The following is a 7,739-nucleotide window of genomic DNA, read 5'->3' as shown; positions in this document are numbered from 1 at the left end:
TTTGTAAAAACAGCTCTTTTTCCTTGGATTTGGATTGCTGTCTTTTGGTTATAACTATAATTTCATTTATATATTATGATTCATGGTCACACTTCCTCCTCCAAGAATCTGGAATAAAATTCAGCAAAACATCAGGGGAGAGGGAGGGAGAAAGAAGGCGGCACAGCGGTCAGTAATATTCTGGAAATTAAAATAAACCTCAATTTTTTTTAATTTTTTTTTTTTTTTTTTTAGCATCAATGACTGTACTGAGTTTCTTTTTGGTGGGGCACTGAGACTGCCCAAGACCTAGGCTGCATTAGGGAAAAGTTCATTCCCTTGCGCTGAGCAGTTGCTTGTCATACCAGAGTGTGCTCAGCTGCATGAAGTGGAGGTTGTTAATTCTCATCTCCATGATTTAGTCTGGGGGAGTAGCATGCTGTTTCTCACTGCAAATAGAGGAATAGCCACACAGAGGAAAAAATAAATTGCCAAAATAATACCAGTTGCATGCAAATTCAGCATGTTCTATAGCAGCATATAAAAAAAACTATAGGAAAGCAGCAGCAAGCTCAACTGCAAAATATTGAGTCTCTTCTTCCTACCTCACTGAGCTTGGCAAACTTTAGCAGGCTAGTGGAAAACAAGAAAACAAATGGCAATAGAAAAAATCCTTATAAATCAGGCTAACAGGAAAGTCAGGCTGCAGCTTATTCTTTCTGGCAATAATTAACTCTGATGAAAGCCCCCATCTCCCTTTTGAAATAGCTAGCCGAGGGTTGTGGTGCCTGTGAAGAAGCATTTGCTCAGCAAGGGAGCAGCTGTCAGCTGCATGCTGGTTTTTCCTCCCTGGGAACAGGCTGTAGCACACTGTGATATGGGCAATGCTTCACAGTTATCATAAACACTTAGGATATTTGTCATGTATTGTTTGTGCCTACATGACACCTATCATTTTAAATCTGGCAGCTGAGATAACTGTCTGTGATTACAGTGGAGCTGCACTGATTTTCTAAAGTGAAGATATGGCTAAGAGACTGACCTTCCTCCTAAATCCTTAAAAATTAAAATACACCTGAAGTTTTTGTTGCTTAGTAGAACCTGTTGTGCTTGCATGAAGGTTGTCCCCATCTCAAAAATGGGTTGCTCATGGGAAGCACATCACATTGAGACAGGTGAAGCTCTAATAAATACCTTCAGTTTTCACCAGACAGAAATATCTACACTGCAACTAGCAGCACTGCCAGCAGTACTGCAGGAAAGATCCTTATCTGATTAAGTAATGGAGGTTGTCATCAAAAAAAGCATTAGCAGAAGGAGGCCAAACTGCAATTGCATGAGCAGCCTTAACCCTCAAATGCCTGAACTTTCTGAATGCCATATTTCTCAGTTTACATGAGCTTGTATCTTCTTTCTTAGAGGAGAGACACACAAGCAATGTGAGAGCCCCAGGCTGGGAGGCATTGCCATCCTCTGGCAGCAGGAATCCTCTTGCTTTTGCTGAATTAGAGATGTGAGCATTTCCACCACTTCTTGCTCCATCGCCTCCTGCCTCAGGCCAATCTAGCAGTCAATTTCTTTGGATGATTTTCTCTGGCTGGGACAATTCTGTGGTGCTAGCATTCAGTCTGTGGGTGTCTTCCCAGGACTGGAGACCAATTTATCCCCAGCCTATCCTTGAGGCCCACCTTGCCTTCTTTCTTGGCTGCTTTTGTTATTCAAAGTATACCTTTCCCCTCGAGGTTCATGCTTTTTTCAGGCCTTTGGACTAGAAATTAAAATTTCAGGGATAAGTCATAGTTTATATAACAGACATTCAGAAAAAAAATCTTGTTTAGTTTTCCTAGTCATTTCCATACAATCAATATCTACTGAAAAATTAATACGTATCCATCAGTGCTGAAGTGCTGACTGAGAAAACAACTCCTGAGACAGCAATTTTCTTACAGTAAATCTGTAGTAACCTGAACCAGAGTTTGTAATTCATATGCAATTTTCTCAAACTCTTAAAATACTCTTGTTCAATATGGGGAATGTATCTACTCTACAAGTAATTTATCTTGGGCTTTCTTTTATTAAATAACAATAAATTGAAAAATTGTTGAATCATAAGTTTTCATCAGTAGTCATTTATCCCGTGCTCTAATTAACCACCTGGAACTCCACAGAAACATGCTTGTGTTGTTAGTTACTCAGACTCAGACATGGGAGAAAAAAAGGTAGGAATTTCTTGCAAGCAGAGCTTTTTCACAGTGGGCAAAACAGAATGATGATGGAAAATATGTCAAATGCCAATAGATTAACTACATCTCCTATGAGAAAAGTGAAAACTAAGTGACTGCCTTAGAGAAACCAAAGCACTACAGAGGAAAAAGATGTGTGCTATTTTCTGAAAGCAACTCACAGAAGAGATGAGTGAGCTTTTTGGAGGCATGATATTGCTTGAGATCTTCTGGAGAAAGGCAAGGAAATATAAACTCTAAATATGCTATCATCCAAATAAAAACTGCATTAGATCCTTAGATCATCTTTTGCTCAGCACTGGTGAATTTTTCATTTTCTGCTGTCACTGAGTTATGTATCTGGTCTTGCTTCAAGAGTGATCGTGCCATTGCAGCCATTACTGCCCACAACATCACCCTTCCAGTAAAATTAATCTAATGTAGGGAAAAAAAAAGTCTCCAAGCTCTTTTCCACAAGCATAACATACACCAATCTAAAGACTAAGTCCAGAACTAAATCAGCATGAGTTCTGCTTTATTAAGCATTATGGACCCTTCCCAAGGTATTAAAACAGCAGCTTTTGTTTGTTTGTTTATGTATGTTTATGTGTGTGTTGGTTTACATCAGGTAGTTTACAACTTTCCTCTCAAGACTGCATTTTTTTTACCTTCTGGCAGTCTTTGCTACCCCATCTGGAATGCAGTTCTGGGAGGTATATCTACCCTGAAAGCCAGATCTACCAGATGGTGGCACAATCTGCACTAGGAGATTCTGGAGCAAAATGTTTCACTTTTTTTAAAAAAAGTCCTCATTACAAAGAGGTTATTTATAGTGTTATTCTAATAAGGAGCCAAAACAGAGCAGCCTTTTATTAGAACTTTCAATAAAGGGCATTACACTGAGGCCTCCCTGTGCACAAATACCACTCACTTACTGTGCAAAAGTTGGCCTGGAGAGTAGAAAAATTCAGCTTGTATTAGCAAAGAGTTCATTTAGGTAGGAATTTTTTAAAGAGTTTAAGCAGCATTAATTCAATTAATTCCACACGTGACAATGTCATTTTATCCTAATTATTTAAGAATTCAGAAATAAGGGGGGGAAAAAAAAAGAGAAACTCTGTTCCCTCATAGACATCGTCTGAAGAGTTACAATAAAAGTCCTGTAAGTTTGCCTGTTATAAAATAACTGTTTAAAACAGCCTTTCCCCAGTCCAAGTACAGATATCTCCGAGTCAAAATAATAGTAATAGTAATAATAATAATAAATAGTAATAATAATAATAATAATAATAATAATAATAATAATAATAATAATAATAATAATAGTAATAATAATAAATAGTGCTGCCCTTATCTTCTAGGTAAATAAAAGTGGGTGAGAGAAAGCAGCAGCAGAGGAACTCATTTTGGCTCACTCCTCTGCAATGAAGGTGCTTTCCATATGTCCTGACCAAGGCATTTTCAGCCAGGGGAAATTAGGGACATAGGTCTTGGCCTCTCCTGGATAAAGGCTGCTGCAGGGTATGTTTGCTTCAAACAACCCATGGATGAATTCCGGGATTGGGGCAGTTTTCTCTTTCTCTCAGAGTCCCCGGACTCCAGGAACACGTTCCAGCTCTGGCTTAGGGATGGAGCATCCCGGTCACCACCTGCTGCTCCTGTTGCTGTTGGCGCCCTGCCCAAATACACCCAGCACTCTACACTAACTCTTGGGCTCGGGCTGCAGGACAGGCGCTTTCTCTCTCTTTCCCCTGCAAATGCAGTAACGCGTTGTGTTACTGCCGCAAGTGCAGCTTTGGGGAGTTTTTGAGGAAAGGGGGCAGACGAGAGAGAAGAACTCGAGGAGACAGATGTGGGTGTCCCCAGGATACAGCCGGTTTGCGCTGGGGGCGATGGGGTCAGCAGAGAGGGTGCTCAGGCGCTTCCCTGTGCTCCCTGTGCCGGAGCATCCCTGCCGGAGCGTCCCTGCCGGGCTGGCAATAGCACCCGCCCGCCGCCGAGCGGCACCAAGGCACCGAGGGACGGCCAGGGCACGGAAAACACCGGGAAACGGGGCTTTTGCCTCCCTGCCAGCAGGAGGATGGGAGGGGACGCTGCCCGGGGAGCCCTTAGAGCCGATCGGGGAGCTTGAGGCAGCCGGGATCATCCCTGCTGGTCATCCTGAGCAAGGCGCGCACGAAATTACTGGAAAACTAGCGGGACTGCAAGTCAGACTCCTCAGTTCCTAAGAAATAGCAAGGAAAAGGTTTCTGGAGAGGTAGGGTGAGTTACACAGCGAGGAAGGGAAATTCCAGCCCTAATTCCAGCTTTTGTCTCACGCTTCCCTCTTTGCATGTCCGTAGATGGTGGTGTTATTTGGGGCACAAGTGGCTTCACTGACCTTAAAAAAAAAAATCTGTTCTTTTGTTAGTCCACACTAATGGAAAAGAGTTATACCTCTCAAAAACCTCACTGCAAGCTTTGGTAATATCCACAAGGTGCATAGGAGTCTTTGAACCATGAATGCAGGGACAAACTAAACACAGAACAAGTTACTCTTCTATATAAAAGGTCCCATACATCTGCTAGTGATATAACAGCAAACAACTTTGGAGAGCCTGGACATATTGTTTTGATTTGCTTGTAAAATCTGTTAAAAAGAAAGACATTTTAAACATTGTCATGCTTGTAAGTTGCTGCTAATATTTAAATTCACAAAGTCAGGTTTGCTCCTCGGAAAATGAGTTAATTGAGGTTCAGCGTGGTTTATTTATCCAGACATTCTAGGATACAGGAATGTTAATGAAAAGTGTTATTGAACAGAGCAAAAGATTTTGCAAAAGATAAGATTAAGAAACATTTATACAATTTAATGTGGGGATAAAACCATCCTATTTGATGTTTGAGGCAAACTTGAGGATCTCTAGCCACTCTTAAACCTCTTTTTTCTACTAACAGAAAAATTTTAGCATTGATAGATGATTGGGATTTTCTAGTTAAGTTCTTCATGTGACCCAAGCTATAAAGAATACTGAACTTGTTTTCTTGTTTCTACTGGGCAGGTATGTAATATATCCTAGGGTTAATGCAGTGTTTTTCATACAGATGTTTACAAGGTTAAAACTGATTGAAAATAAGTATTTAACTGGCTTATCTTCATTTATATATTATATTCAACATGTGCCTGGAGGAAAGGTTTCCAAGAGCCCATGCTGTGCAGTAGCCCCTTCCTCATGCTGTGCCATAGTTGCTTCCCTTACACGTCAAAAAAAAATGAGAGCATGTTATGAATTCTGAAGCCATTTCAGTATGTCATTAAGCTGATGCTTTTGAGTTCTGTTCTGATGCTGTTGCTATGCCAATTTGAGACAGGAAAACAGTCTCTAAGCATTTACTGAAAACATTGCTCATCAACTGGAGAAAAAGAAAGCGGGGAAAAAATCCAGACATCAATCTGGTGCTTGAAGAGAAACACAAGCTCCCCTGTTCTGGCAGCCGGTTCTCCCACATGTACACAGAGCCCTCTCCCTGCCATTGTGAAATATTCACATATGTCAACCACCCAAAAATGTAGCAGTGGAGAGCAAAGGAGCACTAAACAGAGGCTTTCTTGCCACTCCTCACAGGCAGTCACAGTGTTGCTGAGTTGACACTCAACAGCTTTACCAGGATCAGGCCACACTGGGACAACAACATTTTCTCTGTAAGAGTTGATGAGCACAAACCCTGAACCCAGACATAGAAAGAGCAGTTAAAGAGTATTTGCTGTATGATATAGACAGTTTAGATCTGCCCTCTGAGCATTCTTTTGGACCATGAGGAATTAGTTTTTCCACTCCCTCAGGCCTTTTGTGCCCTGGCCACACGCTGAAGGAAGATATTGCAGGTGGATAGAGTGTGCAACTGGCTGAGGAGGTGCAGAGATTTAATTGTGTGGGCTCCAGGCAAAATGGAAACTGTCAGGCAGGACCGGATTCTGCTAAAGTCCCAGCTCCAGGCATCCCTAAAGGACAGAGTTAATGGTGTGTGGCACTAGGGATTGCAAAACAGCACAGCTTTTTCCATCCATAGCAAACAATGCTTCTTCTCATGAAATGTCTCAGCATTTAGTTGAAGTATATTTAGAAGCATTCATGTTTGCTAAAACAACACAAAGAGAAAACCTCAAACTCATCAGAACTCCCATTTGTAGTGAAGTATTAATATTGATAGTATTTTCAAAGTGAAAGTCAAGAACAAGGCTTTGGTTTTCTAATCTTTTTTGGGAATCAGAGTTCTTCTTTGTTTCTACTATTTTGTTCAAACTCATGACATCATACTGTTGCTTATTGTATTCACATTTATTTTGTGTGCCAAAAAGAGTTTAACAGTATCAGAAAAGGGAATTTGAGTACTTTGCTTAGTGTTTATCTATGTGAAAGTTTTACTTCTGGTTCTCAGTTTGAAGAAAGTTCTCAAAACACAAGAAACTCCTGCTCCTGACCTCTGTTCTCTGAAGATCAGTCCATGTTAAGTTAAGGTTGCTGCAGTCACCCCAGCCCCTCCACCCTCTCCCTGCCCTCGCATGATGACTCAGCTTCTAATGACACAGTCACACATGGGTTTTTCCACTGCACCTGTCCCATTTGACAGCCTGTAATGAATGAAAGGGTTGAGCAATGTTTATTTTTATCTTCTCTTTTCTATTTGAGCTATGCTTTGGGGACAACTGTCAAAAGCGTATTTAACCACTTATTGTTAAAGACTTGCACGCATCCTTTCAGTTGTGTCCCCGTGCTTATGAAATTGACCTTCAGAACTACAGCTAAGTAAAGTCACAATTTCCTAGTAGAAGGAAATTTTACTTTACTTTTACTTTACTTTTCTGATTAAAGAAGAGACCCAGTAGCATTTTGAGTTTCTCATAAGGGAATTTCACCTTTGGGGGGAAAAGGGAGCTCTTCCAGCTCTTTCACAGCACTGTAGTTTTAATAGAGTCATCCTGCCCTATTCCACACAGGAATGCTGTTACAGGTATTGCATGTAAAACATTTAGTGAGGCAGCTGGCCATGGGCCTGGGGGATGTTCACATGGACAATGCAATCTGTGTCAACAAGCCCTAGCTTAACAAGCATGTAGGCACAACTGCAAAAATAAACATTTCTTGTGCTTCCTTGATCCTTGTTTAAACAATTGATGCTCACATCACTTTCCCTTTTCTTCAGTGGTAGTCCTCTATCACCTTATTTCCTTGTGCTGTTTTCCTTCTATCTGTTCCCATACTGGGAGGGTTTGGCAGGTACCTGACCAAAGAAGGGGCTGGCAGAGAGCCTGAACAGATAAAAACCCTCAGCACCTTCTCTTGCCCCAAACTTTCCTCTTCAGACCTGGCTGCTCTTCCCACCCACTGTGGGGAAACCCACCTACTGCCTCTGGACATTTGCAGACAGAGGAATTTCCTGTGTGTGCACAGCCACGACAGGCAGCAGCTCACCTGTCTGCCAGCAGAAATAGCCAAGTGCATACCCTCCTAGTATAAGAAACCTACAGTGAAACCTTTGCTAAGTATGATGCTTGCA

This window comes from Oenanthe melanoleuca, chromosome 2 (genome assembly GCF_029582105.1).
Source record: "Oenanthe melanoleuca isolate GR-GAL-2019-014 chromosome 2, OMel1.0, whole genome shotgun sequence".
NCBI classification, from domain to species: domain Eukaryota; kingdom Metazoa; phylum Chordata; class Aves; order Passeriformes; family Muscicapidae; genus Oenanthe; species Oenanthe melanoleuca.
The sequence above is the reverse complement of the archived record's forward strand: the minus strand, read 5'-3'. Positions refer to the sequence as shown.